Below are 15,028 nucleotides of genomic sequence, written 5' to 3'. Positions count from 1 at the left end.
CAGCAGCTGCATGTGGAGGAGCGGAGACGCGAACCCGGTTACCCAGATTACGTGACTACCGCTCTTAACCACTACACCACACTGACTAGAAAAGACTCCCGTTGGAAACTCAGCTTAGACAATACAGAGCCACAGTACATTGACCAATGCTCTGACGTGGTATAAGGCAGCTTTAAGAACTGCCACTATGCACATATGGCCCATAGCTTATGTTTTACCTATTTTCTCCTTGGGTTTGTGTTTATTCTCTTTTTGTCACTCTTGCACTCCAAGCCACACGCAATATGCCAGCAGGCCATCAAAGCAGCTCATCCATCTGTTTAGGCTGGGTCATATCATGTCGGATTTTAAGGAATTCAAAAGCATCCAGATCTCCGGGGAAAGAACACCTTCAGCTGCAAGTCAATAGCATATTTGCTGTCAATGAATTGTTTTATATATTCCTACTTTAGTGATTCAAAGGTCGCCAGTGTTGGTGCACATCTCACTGGTTCGCAGTGTGATTGTATGAATGCTAATCCTTACTGAAGTGTGTTTAGCATCTGCACCTCAGGTGATGACGGCACTTTTCAGGAAAAAAATAGAGGGAAAGTATCACCAGAAGGAAAATTCCTGATGAGTTAGTTAAATATTAGAGCTGTTGTGTTTTTCTGTCTTCTGATTGCTAGCTAGGTATCACACTGTGAGCTAATTTATTTGCTACAACAAACTCCAAGGTTTACTTCTCATTTCTTCTCCTGTCCCTGGAAAGTCTACTTCATTGTACACCTGTCATTTGCATTCTATTTTCAACACTTTACTAGAACATTGGAAGTTGGCATCTATGAAAACCAGCAAGGTCAGTATTGTTTGCAATCTCTATGTAATTTCTGCGGAGGGGGGCACCTCTTAAGGAGGTGCAGGAATTAAGGGGAAATCTCAGTGACAGCTGAAATTGTAAATAAAAACAAGTAGCTATTTTGTGTAGAGACTAAAATCCTGAAAGCAGGGCTAGTCAGACAACTGAAACTGCTGTCATCATGAAATGTTGGTCTCAATGGACTTCTCAGTATTGTATGTCCAAAAGTGGTGATGTGGCTGTAAGTGGTTTATGCAATGCTTGCGCACTCTGGAGATGATGCCATCTCACAGCAGTATTGACTATAAGGGGCATTTCAAACATGAACATCAGACAGAACAGCTATTGCACCCCAGACACCATGACTCAGATTTGTGCTGTCATGCTCCGCAGCTACTGTTACCGTACTTTCTTTTCTTTATTGAAGAAACAAGCAACAGAAGAAAATCTGGCTCATTCTGCCTTGATATTTAGCTTTCTGCTACAAAGTTCCCCTTTTTATTGATAGTAGTGTTCCCACAAGCAGCAGTGTTGTTAGATACTAAAAAGACTCTGGGCACAAGTACAGAATATCAGAAAATTTAGATTGGTACTTAATCAGTGTCTCTTGTACTGCATCTCATTAGGTCTATAGTTTTGCGTTCCCAATTGCAGAAGCAGACGGATATTTATTTGTAAAGGACAAAGGACGACAGTTTACACTCATCCGTAAGTTAACACACGGGCATATTTGTTTTGGAATCATTGTTTCATACTTACAAGTGTGTTTGCTGTCCTGTCATCTTCATTTCCTAGCAAGCACTAATGGTTGGTGCATTCTTGAAGTCATATGGGGAGTGAGGTGTTGGGATTCGCAGGATACTGGATAAGTCTGCAGGCTTCAACAGGATGATGCAATACTCTGCTGGGTCAGAGTGACTCAGCAGGAGTGTGATTAGTGTAATTGGCTATCACCTGTTTTAAAAAGGAAAGCCTGTTTAACAGGAGGTGTGGTGGTTGTGCTGTAGTGTGGTGGTGCTGTGGTGGAGAGTATTCGTTTGTAAGTACTCTGTATGGACTGTTTCTTTTGTATATAGCCTGTGTATAGCTCACATTAAAAAGGACTGCACTGAAAAACCTGGAACTCTTAGTGCTTTGCTGAAAACGCCGCGTGGAATACGCGACAGGGTTATGGGCCCAGCACGCTTCCGCTGCGCAAGAGTACAGGTGGCAGTTATCTAGCCGTGGGTGCTGGAGGTGAGCTGCAGGGATGGAGCAGTCCAGAACTGGCGTGGTGCTGGAGAAGCTGACAGCCACGAACTACAGCACCTGGTCGGTCCGCATGCAACACTTCCTCAAGCGTGAGGGCCTGTGGAAAGTGGTGGAAGAGCCACCGCAGCCCCCTGAGGAGGATGAGGACGACGATGAAAAGCTGGCACTAGCAGAGGCCCAGCTTGAAAAGGATGAGAAAGCTTTGGCTACGATCATCCTTGGAGTGGACGACAGCCAGCTAGTCTACGTAGCTGATAAGGTGACGGCAAGTGAGGCGTGGAATGCGCTCAAGGCTGTCCATGTGCGAGAGACGGCTGGCTCACTGATAACACTGACCAGGAGACTGTACCGGTGTCGGAAGAAACCGGGGGACTCCCTGGTAAACCACCTAAAATTCCTAACAGGCTGTTTCCAGGAGCTAGCCTTAAGAGGGAGGCCTGTGGGGGAAGAGGACAAAGTCTTTATAGTCCTGAGTTCCCTTGACGACAGCTATGATATGCTGGTCAACTCCCTCGAGTCTGTAGAGACTGATAAGCTGACTCTGGAATACGTGACCGGACGGTTGTATGCAGAGGAGGACAGGCGTGCCGAGCGAAAGATGACCTCAGCCCAGCTGTTGGAGCATCCCAGAGGGAACAACAGCCGGGAAGAGCAGAGGTGTCGGGAGCCGGAGAAACAGCCAGGAGGAGCTGCTGCAGACCAGCCGGTGGTCAACAAAGTAAAAAGGTGTTTTTGCTGCAAGTCCAGTGGACATCTGCTGTGGGACTGCCCGAGAAAACAACAAAAACAGCGGAAGCACAAGTGGCAGCAGAGGGAGTCTACCGCTTGGGTGTCTGCAGATGGTCAAGAAAATGAGGAGCTGTGGGTTCTGGACAGTGGAGCTTCTCAAACCTTTTGTAAAAGAAAAGGACTGCTAACTGATGCTAGGGCTTCAAACAAAAAACATGTAAGTCTTGCTACGGGCCAGAAAGCTAATGTGGTTTGTGAGGGGGAGGTTGTGTTCCCACAGCTGGGACACACATTCAGGAATGTGTTGTGTGTGCCTAGTTTGCAAAACAATCTCCTGAGCATTCCTGATTTGGCAAAGGCAGGCTTTGAAGTAAATTTTGTGGGAGATCAGTGTCAGATAAAGCAAAATGGGGCAGTGTTGGCAAATGCTAGCCTTAGAACTAATATGTATGTACTGCAGTGTGAATCTAAGGTTGCGAATGTGCAAAATGTCCCGACCCATGATATGTGTATTCATCTCCTGCACAGGCGTTTGGCTCATGCTAGCTATAAGGTGCTAAACAAAACATTGGAGTTGTGTGGGGGGATGAAAAACATAAAAAGTTGTGATAATTACTTAGACTGCAATATCTGTAAGGAGGTTAAAAGCAGGGCTTGCCCAGTAGCAAGAGCAAGCCAGAGAGAAACCAAAAAACCACTGGAGTTGATTCATGCTGATGTAACTGGTCCTTTTCCACCTAGTGTCTCCCACAACAAGTACTGTTTAATCCTAGTGGATGATTTTTCTAGATTTGGCTGGGTCTATCCATTAAAGCAAAAGTCTGACGTTGCCCAAACTTTGAAGTTCTGGGTAAGAAGGGTAGAAAGGCAACTTGGTGAAAAGGTGTCCTCTATTCAATCAGACAGGGGAGGGGAGTTTATGGCAAGCTCCCTAAGAAACTGGTTGCGTTCCCAAGGGATTAAACATAGGCTTACCAATGTGGCCACGCCTCAGGAGAACGGAGTAGCAGAGCGTAGGGGAGGTGTCTTGCAGACACAAATGAAAGCATTGTTAGCAGATGCAAATCTTCCAATTAAGTACTGGGCTGAAAGTATTAAGACCGCGAATTATATTGGGAATCGCTTGTGGTCAAGGGTACTAGATGACATACCCTATAAAATTCTCTATAACAAAAGTCCCAGTTTGCAACATTTAAGAATCTTTGGGACAAAGGCATGGGTTGACATACCTGTGAAAAACCGAAGAAAAGGTGGGAAAAGGGCACAGCAGTTGCTATTTCTTGGGTATGAAAGTGGTACGAAAGCCTACAGGTTTGAAGATGATAAAAACCTTTTGAGTTATAGTCGATCAGCCAGCTTTAATGAGCAAAGAAATTGGCCCAAGATACATGCAAACGTGCTGCCAGAAAAAGTTTTACTGCCGAGCATACCTGATAAGGCAGTTGAAACAAAGTTAAGAATTGGCAGCTCTCCCAGAGAAACTGAAAGGGAGGAAGTAAAGGTTGAGCATTTTTCTCCAACTGCTAGCATGGAGCAGGGGAGAGAAGAAAGTGCAACAGGGACAGGAGGAGGTAGATCTACAGAGTCTATCCACCCCAAAAGCAGTCCTGAAGGTAGCCCAGGGGGTGAGATTAATGAACCAAGGAGGTCTGCAAGAAGTAATAAAGGTCAACCTCCAGACCGTTATGGGTTCCCAGCCACCATAAACCAGGTTTGTGTAACTGAGCCAGAAAACTTTGAAGAAGTGCAAGAGTTACCTACTCTAGAGAAAGAGGCGTGGTTAAAGGCAATGCAGGCAGAGTATAACTCTCTGCTAAACAACAATGTGTTTGTACCTACAGAATTGCCTGAAGGTAAAAAGCCCATAAGCTGTAAGTGGGTTTTTAAAGTGAAAAAGCTGGCTGATGGTAGTTGTCAGAGGAAAGCCAGGTTGGTTGCACGGGGCTTTACACAGAGGAAAATGATACATTATGATGAAGTGTTTGCCCCAACAGCAAAGGCTGAAACAGTAAAATCAGTTTTAGCAATGGCAAGTCTGAGAGGGTTAAAAGTTAATCATTTTGATGTTGCCTCAGCATATTTAAATGCTCCTATTGACGCCGAGGTATATTTACAGCAAATACCAGGTTATGAGCTAGAAAAAGACAGCATGGTGTTAAAACTGCAAAGAGCACTATACGGTTTACACCAAAGTGCACGTCTATGGCATGAATGCATAGACACAACTTTGAAAAAGATGGGATTCAAACAAAGCCTGGCTGATTCCTGTTTATATTCAGCAATGGTGCAAGGAAGTGTTTGTTATTTACTTTTGTATGTTGATGATATCTGTCTAATAACAACTGCACAAAAGCAAGTGTCTTGGTTTATAAACAGCCTAGGTAACAAATACAAACTGAAGTATTTGGGAGAGATTCAAAATTACTTAGGAGTAGAGGTTCAGAGAAATGAAGAGGGCGTTTACTCTCTGAGTCAGAAGGAGAAAATCGAAAAGTTACTGAAGACATATGGAATGGAGAGGGCAAATGAGGTTGACACTCCCATAACTACCCAGTACAAAAATGAACCAGAAGGGCAAAAATGTGAGAATGCAATAGCGTTTCATTCTCTGTTGGGTTCTCTATTATATTTAAGTTGTTGGACAAGACCCGACATAACATTGGCAGTGCACATGTTAAGCCAAAGAAGTGCAGACCCGACTCAGAGAGATTGGGTAGCACTTAAAAGAATCCTAAGGTATCTGAAAGGCACAAAAGATTACAAACTGGTTCTGGATACAGGATATGATCAGCAAATGTATGCATACGCTGATGCCAGCTGGGGGGACAGAGAAAATGGAAAGTCTACCACTGGCTATGCCATATATATTGGAAATGCCCTGGTTCAGTGGAAATCCCAGAAACAAACATTTGTTGCCACAAGTACTTGTGAAGCAGAGTACTCAGCCATAAGCGAATGTGTATCACAAATAGAGTGGTTTGCTTGCCTAACAAAAGAGCTTGGAATACCTTCTGAAATGCCAATCACTGTGCTAAGTGACAACATGGCTGCACAACAACTTGCTAACCAACAGAACTTTAAGAGCAAGAGTAAACATATTGCGATAAGATACGGAAATGTGAAAAATGCTTTGGAAAGAAATGTGTTAAAGGTACAGCACTGTAACACAAAATGTAATGTGGCAGATTTGTATACAAAATGTTTGGATGCTCCTAAATTTCGAGACTTAAGAGAATTATTGGGTCTCAAGCCTTTGACTTAAGGAGGAGTGTTGGGATTCGCAGGATACTGGATAAGTCTGCAGGCTTCAACAGGATGATGCAATACTCTGCTGGGTCAGAGTGACTCAGCAGGAGTGTGATTAGTGTAATTGGCTATCACCTGTTTTAAAAAGGAAAGCCTGTTTAACAGGAGGTGTGGTGGTTGTGCTGTAGTGTGGTGGTGCTGTGGTGGAGAGTATTCGTTTGTAAGTACTCTGTATGGACTGTTTCTTTTGTATATAGCCTGTGTATAGTTCACATTAAAAAGGACTGCACTGAAAAACCTGGAACTCTTAGTGCTTTGCTGAAAACGCCGCGTGGAATACGCGACATGAGGCTGTCATGATTCCAGTGGATTCCCAAGGAACAGAATGTCCCTATTTTCATCTAAGAAATGTTGGAGGTTATGTGGTTGAGTTTTGAAATAGGTGGCAACTACCAGTCTTTGTCAGTCACCTGAATAGTTCAGAAGCCCAAGCAATTGCTCCATCTCATCTGCTCACCGGTTTGTACCCCTCCAGGTGGCCCCTTTTATCTCAAGGTTTATCCAATGGTTTCAGAGGAAGTTGGTTGTTGCGTGGGATGTAGAGCTGACATCAATGAATGTACAGTGGCGCCCTCTGTCGAGGCTTCCAGTCATTTCATGATTCACTAATGAGACAAGAAAATGAAATTCAGCTAGAAATACGTGGTTTGTGATGTCTGCATGATGCCAGGCTAATGAACTGGTAACATGAAGCCAATCGCTTTGTCCATCCGTGTTTTATAACATTCACAGCCCTTGAACTCTGCCGCTCGTCGTCCTCAACTCCTATACCAGCCTAACTCATAAGGGATAACATTAAAGGGTTCCTGCTATAAAAATGAATGCTTCCCCCGAGTTCAACAAATATTTCCTGATGGGGGCAAAAATAATTGTCCTATCATCCAGCCTAACCCTCTGGCTTCAGAGGCAGCTCACAATATATTAATGAGGGTCTGCAACAAGGCAGCCAAAGCAACCATCTCTCACAATTTTTAATGGCCTGTGTGTTTAAAACTGAGTTGCAGTGACTTAAAGCAAAGGAATGGGCTGCTGGGATCTGAGGTTTCTTTAGCAGCGCAACACAGTATTTTGAATGAGAGAGACGATGTGGGCTTGTGGTTAAGAGGCTGGTTCAAATCTCCATTCAACCATTAGCCATTGATACAATTCTTGCCAGTAAAGTGGCGCATGCAACTTTTACAGCAGGACGGATCATAAGTGTCTTCCCCACAGCCTTCCCTCCCATTTTCATTGATACGTTTTCCGCAAGAGAATAAATGGCATACAATCCTGCTAGTGCTAATCTCAGTCAAAGAATATTTAAAGTGCCGTATTATCACTGCCCTCTGCATTCCAGATCATATTCTGCTGTGATAGACGGAAGAGATCATTTCTTCACAGCAGCCATGGAATGCAAACTTGGACTCCCTTAACCATTCTTTAGATAGTAGCTCGGTGGAGTAAACAGCATTTCCTATCTTAAAAAAGTCACGCCAAAGCATGCCATTATGAAAAAGAGTCGCAGATGGTGTGACAGGATAGCGGTTCTCACCTGACCTCCAGTTGGTCACATCACTGCTGGGATGCAGAGCGGAAAGAGTGAGGTGAGGAGGTCAGCATCATTCAAACGCACCAGCAGAGCCAACCCACTGCTCCCATTAGTGTTTTTGCGCCATGCCAATCTCACGCTTCCCTCTCCCAATAAAAAAAAATATACGAGCTGGTCTTAATATGGTGCGCACATAGTTTCTCAATAAAGTGATGTGGGCAACCCAGAGGAGATGTGGAGATTAAAATCTGGAACAATTCGTGGAAAGAGAGGTGATCATTGCACATTTTCATCCATTGGGTTGAGAAGTTCCATTGTTGGGTAGATAGGAGGGTCATCTATTTCCTACCCCAAATAGTAAAGGTAAAGGTAAAGGGACCCCTGACCATTAGGTCCAGTCACGGGCAACTCTGGGGTTGCGGTGCTCATCTCGCTTTACTGGCTGAGGGAGCCGGCGTATAGCTCCCGGGTCATGTGGCCAGCATGACTAAGCCGCTTATGGTGAACCAGAGCAGCGCACTGAAACGCCGTTTACCTTCCCGCTGGAGTGGTACCTATTTATCTATTTGCACTTTGACGTGCTTTCGAACTGCTTTGTTGGCAGGAGCAGGGACGAAGCAACGGGAGCTCACCCCATCACGGGGATTTGAACCGCTGACCTTCTGATCGGCAAGCCCTAGGCTCTGTGGTTTAACCCACAGCGCCACCCCTGTCCCCAAATAGTAGCCCCGAGCTAAGAATGCGTGGCAACCTAAGTAATGCAATGATGAGGCTTTGCACAGTGGCACCACATTTTATTTGTGCAGAGCACAGGAAAGGACTTAAGAGCGGAGAGAACGTGAAACATCTATGGCATCTACTGGCTGAAATTACCTGGGTAGATTGTCTTCTGTAACATAAAATGCTTAATGGCCAGGCACACCTTAACAACTATTTCACAAATAGTTGCTTTGCATCCTGATGAACTCTTCCAATGGACCTAGCAGACCTAGGACAAATACTGATTCTTGCATAGATATTGAGAAATAACCTGACCTTGAAGTTAATGGAGTTCTGCTTCAGGTAGCTCTGACCTTTCTTTCTGTCCAACAATTAAGGCCATTGTACTGAATGCTCCAAAGCCACTTGAAAAAAAATCTGTTGAACTATTGAAATGTTTCTTATCTGTTTATCTAATCCCTTGAGCAATTTATGAATGGTGGGAAAGCTCTTTCCACCTGACCTTTTTGCAAAAGCAAATCCATTATGTACATTACGTGTATCTGACTCAATTTTTCGCAAAGGCTTGACAATAGGTTTCACGGGAATGAGTTACAAAAAGCATTGCACTTAAATGCAAATATACCAGACAAGTGCTCAAAATTGGGTATCGACAAACTGAATATTCCATGCTTACTTCCACGATAATTTCATGATACAGGAACATAACCTTGACATGACACTGAATGAAGAAGGAGGGATGAGAATAGTTAATAACAGTTTTGTCCCCTATTTTTGGGAAAATTTATAACTGGGGGTGGTGAGAATGGTGTTTAGTGAGCCTGACTTCTACTGGTCTGACTCTTGCTGGTCTAAAAAAATGACCTAAACTTTACAAAGCATTTGACAATTTTAGATTTGAACATTTCTGCAAATGAAGTCCTCTTGGATCTTTTCCATGAAGGAGAAGTGGTTCCTATACTTCAGACTATGTAGATTGAAGGAAAGGTTGAAGGGCCTGAGAATGTTTAGCTTGAGGAAGAGAAGCTGGGGTGGCGTGAGGTTGCTAGTACTCACGGAAGATGCCATGTTCTCTGCTGCCTGAGAAGACAAGAGTAGAGGAGGTTTAGTTATAGGAAGGTAGAGTTCAGTAGAACATTAGTAGAAATTTATTGATGGTTGAGAACAGTGGAACCAATTGCCTAGAGCAGTGATGGGGAAGCTCAAGCCCAGGAGCCAAATCTGGTTCTCCAACCACTCTCTATTCCTGGTCCTCAAGGCTCTCCCTCCTGAGCCACATCCTACTTTGCATTCCAGGAGACTGAACCTTTAAGTAGCCTCCATATGTAGCTAGTGTGGCCTTCCATAACTTCCAATAGGTTTGACTTTTCCACATCACCCATGTCTGCAAAATGCATTGAGTTTGTCCGCAGTGGGCGCTGAGAGGGGCAGGAAATAAATATATAGTGAAATGGAACTGTGTGAAAATTAGCAAAATTGATTCAAGTGTAAGATCATTAGTTTAATACTCACCTTAGAGGTTTCAAGGTGATCCATTTTCTTTAATTTTCTCTACTTATCCAGTTACAGTGGTACTTCGGGTTACATACGCTTCAGGTTACAGACGCTTCAGGTTACAGATTCCGCTAACCCAGAAATAGTACCTCAGGTTAAGAACTCTGCTTCAGGATGAGAACAGAAATCGTGCGGTGGCAGTATGGCAGCAGCGGGAGGCCCCATTAACTAAAGTGGTGTTTCAGGTTAAGAACAGTTTCAGGTTAAGAACGGACCTCCGGAACAAATTAAGTACGTAACCAGAGGTACCACTGTACAATTTACCTCTGGAAGAAAGCCAGTAACAGATAAACTTCACTTGCAGCTAACAGTGAAATGCATCCCTTCCAGCACTGATACGCTGGAACCAATGTCTGAGTTGTGACTGGTCCAATTCTACTTAGCAGAAGTGCCAACCAAACAAATCAAGGAATGCCAGATTTATGATAAGTACTGAAACTTCAAGTCCAGCATATCCAGGAGCTAATCACTGAACTGGAGTTTAACAGTCCATTTGCATCCTCATACAGGATCTCCAGAGATGCACAAAATAGTGTGCGTAGAATTCTTTAATGCTAGCAGCTTGCACACATCACAAGATGTCTCCTTGATAAATATGCATATGCCAGCCAACATCGTAGCGTTCATTAGACTATTCTTGCTGATGAGCCTGCTTTTCCTCAGGCAACGTTTCCCTCTTGGTTTATTAGTGTAAGATACAGATATGTGCCAAAATAACTGAGACTAATGAAGCTGGCTGGCTAATACGACTGGCACACATTGTGTGATGGTGCAGACACTCAGGAGCGACCCCTTACCGGATATTAATGGTTGACATGTTTAATCAAATAATTGGTTAGCTTAATCAATTAAAAAATGCTGATCAACTAAGACAGGGGCCACCAACGTTTTGGGACCAATGGCCACATTTCAGATTTTGGGAGAGCGCTGGAGGCACCAGTCACAAAAATATTTGCTATGGGGAGCGGGGAGCAGAGCATCACACACACACACACACACACACACACACACACACACACACACACACAATGGCAGCCGCTTCTGTGCATAGTGTGAAAAGGGTCAGCTGCAAAAATGGCTTCCAACTCCTCTCACACACTGAGGATTTTCAAGGGAATTATAAAAGAAGAAGACCCTTCAACCTTAAAGGAAGCACACTGGCTTTTTGTGGTAAAGAAATAAAACCTGTCAGAAAGTGGTTGCTATTTTAGCTCCACAAGTCATGTTTTCAGAGTGAGAGGGGCCAGTTGATCTGAACCTCGCAGCTCAACCCGAGTGGAGGAAGGAAAGTGGCATTTAATGACATTTCTTCCTGCACCTGCTGCTCATTTTGAGAGAATGGGACTGATCAGCCATACCCTATAACTGGAGGAGGCAGAAATGTTCAGGTTTGATTTATTAAATCTCCGGATAAAAGGCAAGATAATTGGAGATGATCTGGTGATTAAAACTGCCCAAAATAGCAAAACAAAACAAAAATCACTGCAAAGGCGTGATATTTGACAAGGTGCCATAAGGCACCTTACTCTTGCAAAGCCAAGTTTATGGTATGTTTTAGAGCCACCTACTGGGTGCAGCTGGAATATTGGAACCTCATATGGCACTCTGAATTTTGTCCTTGATGCTTCTAGTTTTGGCATAGTTTTGGTTTAGTTTGCTTTCAGGCAGAGGCTTTGGGAATGTCGTGCACGGTGTCACCAACAAACCGCGCAGGAATTGTGATAATTCCTGTGCTTATCCTGCTAGTCCAAAGAACAGGCTGGGGACAAGCAGGATTAGTGCAAGTTTCAAAGTTCATGACAGGTGTGGGAGAAACTGGCAAGTCCTTGGTGTATCCCAGGGGTAGCCAACATGGTGCTATCCAATGTTGTTAGCCTACAAATCTCATCAGCCTCAGTCAGCATGCCCAATGTGCAAGGATAATGGGAGTTGGTCCAATAACACCTAGAGATAACTAGCTCTGGTATATTCACTGCATTTACGAATTTAAAGCTGTCTGTAGATTGAGCAGTAATACCTTGCTCCACTATAGAAGCCAAACATCTATCTTGGATTTCATGAAAGCTCATTTTAATAAGCTCAGAGAATTGCTAGGTAGGGTTCTGTGACTTGATAAAATAACAGGGAAAGGAGCTCAAGATGTGTGGGCATTCCTGGAGGTGGTTACTAAAAGCAAAGTCACGAAGAATTCCAGTGGGGAAGAAAAAAACAAGCTTGATCCTGTTTTGCAGGGCTCATTTAAACTACAGTTTGCCAGTTTGTACATCACAGCAAACCGTGGTTTGACAAATGAGGAAATATTCTATTAAGGTGAACACATGAAAGAAGGAGACAGACACCTGTACACCAGTTTTTTCCTGTTCCTCCAAGCTATGGTTTGGACTGGTTAGAAAACAAGTCTGTTCAAAAACAGCTAAACATTTTATAGGCACCTTGGTGTTTTGGGTTGTTTTTTTAAAAAACTGAACAAGTGAAAGAGTGTAACTGCTCAGAGGGTGAGGAATGAGTCAGCCAAACAGCATGATATCTGTCTCTGCTTCCAATTGTAGATGTTAACACCAACACCACTTCAATCCAGATACCAGATAAGTATCAGCACATAAGAATTCATATAAAGGCTTAGCAAAAAAGTACAGATGTAATCTGCATAGCAAAAAAGTACAGATTTAATATTGGGATTTAAATGTTTGCCATCCTTCAGAAAAGGGTGTCAAAGCAATTGTTAGCCCAGGTGTTTACTTACCTCTTAATTTATCTATTAATTTAACTGCTATGTTATTAGGTTCTTCGTAGCTGAAAGCCTACCTGTGGCTACTCAACAGAATCAGGTCACTGCAACAAAATGATACGTGTATGTCTGAGAGGGAGCCTTCAAAGCTCACCTCTCTCAGGAAGGAGCAGGCCAAGACTGAGCTACCATTATTATTATTATTATTATTATTATTATTATTATTATTATACCCCACCCATCCGGCTGGGTTGGCAACCAGCAGCTGTCAAGACCACAAGAGAATGGGCAAATTATATGTAGGTATCTGTTCCTCCTACCTTCTTGTCTTTCCATTCCATTCTCCTCCCCACCTAGCTTTCAGTTGTTTCCCTCCCAACATTTCACAAGTACACATTCCCAGCATGTTCTCACTCCTGTCTCAGGGACATCTATGCTGGCTTGGTCATGTACACAGAGTGGGAAATGGCAGGATCCCCAAGGAAGTGCTCTAGGGGGAGACGGCTTCAGGCACCAGCCCCATTGGCAGACCAACTCTGTGTTGCAAAGATGTCTGCCAACGTGGCATGAAGGTTGGCAACATCAACCCCACTGTGTGGGAATCCCTTACAGACGACTGCAGTGCCTAGAGACGGTCCTGTCGTGCAGCCACAGCAGTGACCAGAGGAGGAATGACCGCTGGGAGGAGCATGGAGGAAGAAATGCCATGGTGCATCTGCAACAGCACAACCAGACGCCTTCATCTGCCTCAGCTGCAACAAAACATGTCTCTCCTGTATCGGAGAGGGTGCTGTAAGCTTCCAACAGTTTGACTTCGCCCCCCAAACACACTCCTCCATTGTCTCCTGAGGCAAATGAATGCCAACCCTCCCAACAACCAATAAGCATTCTGGGGTCACTGGGCATGCTCAGTCCTCATTGGACAATTTTGGGGGTTTCCTACCACCGTAGAGGAATTTTATTTCTGAAGATTTTTTTGTACTTCTCCAAGCTTTGGAATTACCTCAGGTCTACATAACCAATAGGACTCAGCAGAGCCAGCCCACCAATGAGGTGGGATGAAGCACTCGCCTCACCTCTTCCACCACTGCTGGAATGCCCACCTCTCACCAGCAAGTGGCCTTGCCACTCCTCTTCTCTGCCCCTGGAACAGAGAAAAGGAGCAGCAGCAGTGCCTTGAGGAGCAGCCCAACTCTCCCCAAGTTTAGGGGGGGACACACATTCTGGCAACGGCAGGAGTGAGGGGGCAGTGGGAGGATAATTCCAATTTCACCACAGGTGGCAAAGTGGGCCACCCCTAGAACTCAAGATAACTGAATCAGAATTACCATACAGCAGGGATGGGAAACGTGTGACCCTCCAGATATTGATGGACAACAACTTCCATCATCCCTAAAGCTGCCTACGGCTGATGGGCTTTGGAGTCTATCATCATCTGGAGGGCAACAGGTACCCCATGCTTGGAATAAAAAAAATAAGCAAGATTCTTCTGGAAGTTCCTCTTCAACCTGCCTCTAGTCTAAGGGTAGGGTAGATGCAACTACCACGAGACTTACCAAATGCCATCATGATATATCTTTGGTGCTGGGCAAAAAACTTTCCTCTATAACCAGGCCTTTGGTGTTTTTAATATATTTGGGGGGGGGGGTTCCTTTGTCTGCTTGTAAGTTGCTTTGGGTCGCTCTGGGCAAGAAAAAGCAACCAACCAATTTAATTACCAATGATAATAATGTAGATGGCACTTGTCCCTTTGTATACAGGTTAAGAAGCTCAGTGTGCACATGAAGCCTTTGCAATACTAGGCATAAAAATATTGCGTTAATGAATTTCTGTTCTCTGAAATAATGTTTTTTGTAGCAGACTCCCAGCTGCTAAGAACATTAAGTGGCTCAAGCGCTCCATCACATGGACAAACCGGGGTTTCATTTTGCAATTAAGATGCATCACAACAACTGGCTAGAAATTCCCACAAGCATTAAAGGCTAAAGAGTGGGAAGATTTTAGCCAGGTATCTTAAAAAGCCAGGAGCCCCTTGAGCACAGAAGAGAAAGCCAGAGGTGCTGAAAACTGCTCAGGGGAGTAGCGTCCAAAGCTCTGAACAGGGACAGCCAAAATGCTTTTCTTATGGATGCAGGGAATGTTGGAGGGAGTCCCATTGTGCAAGCAGAAATCCTTGCATTGATGGGACATGGTGGTTGAATCCTGCCCCATTTGTCCATCCAGTCAAGCACTGTGTACTTTGATTGGCAGTGGCTCTGCAGAATCTCACACCTTTTCCACCACTTGCTTTTATCTGGAAATGCCAGGGATTGGACCTCAGACTGCCTGCGTGCCCTGAATGTGGCCTGCCACAGGGCGACGGTACCTTCAAACA

This window comes from Podarcis liolepis, assembly GCF_965112155.1.
Source record: "Podarcis liolepis genome assembly, chromosome: 8".
Lineage (NCBI taxonomy): Eukaryota > Metazoa > Chordata > Lepidosauria > Squamata > Lacertidae > Podarcis > Podarcis liolepis.
The sequence above is the reverse complement of the archived record's forward strand: the minus strand, read 5'-3'. Positions refer to the sequence as shown.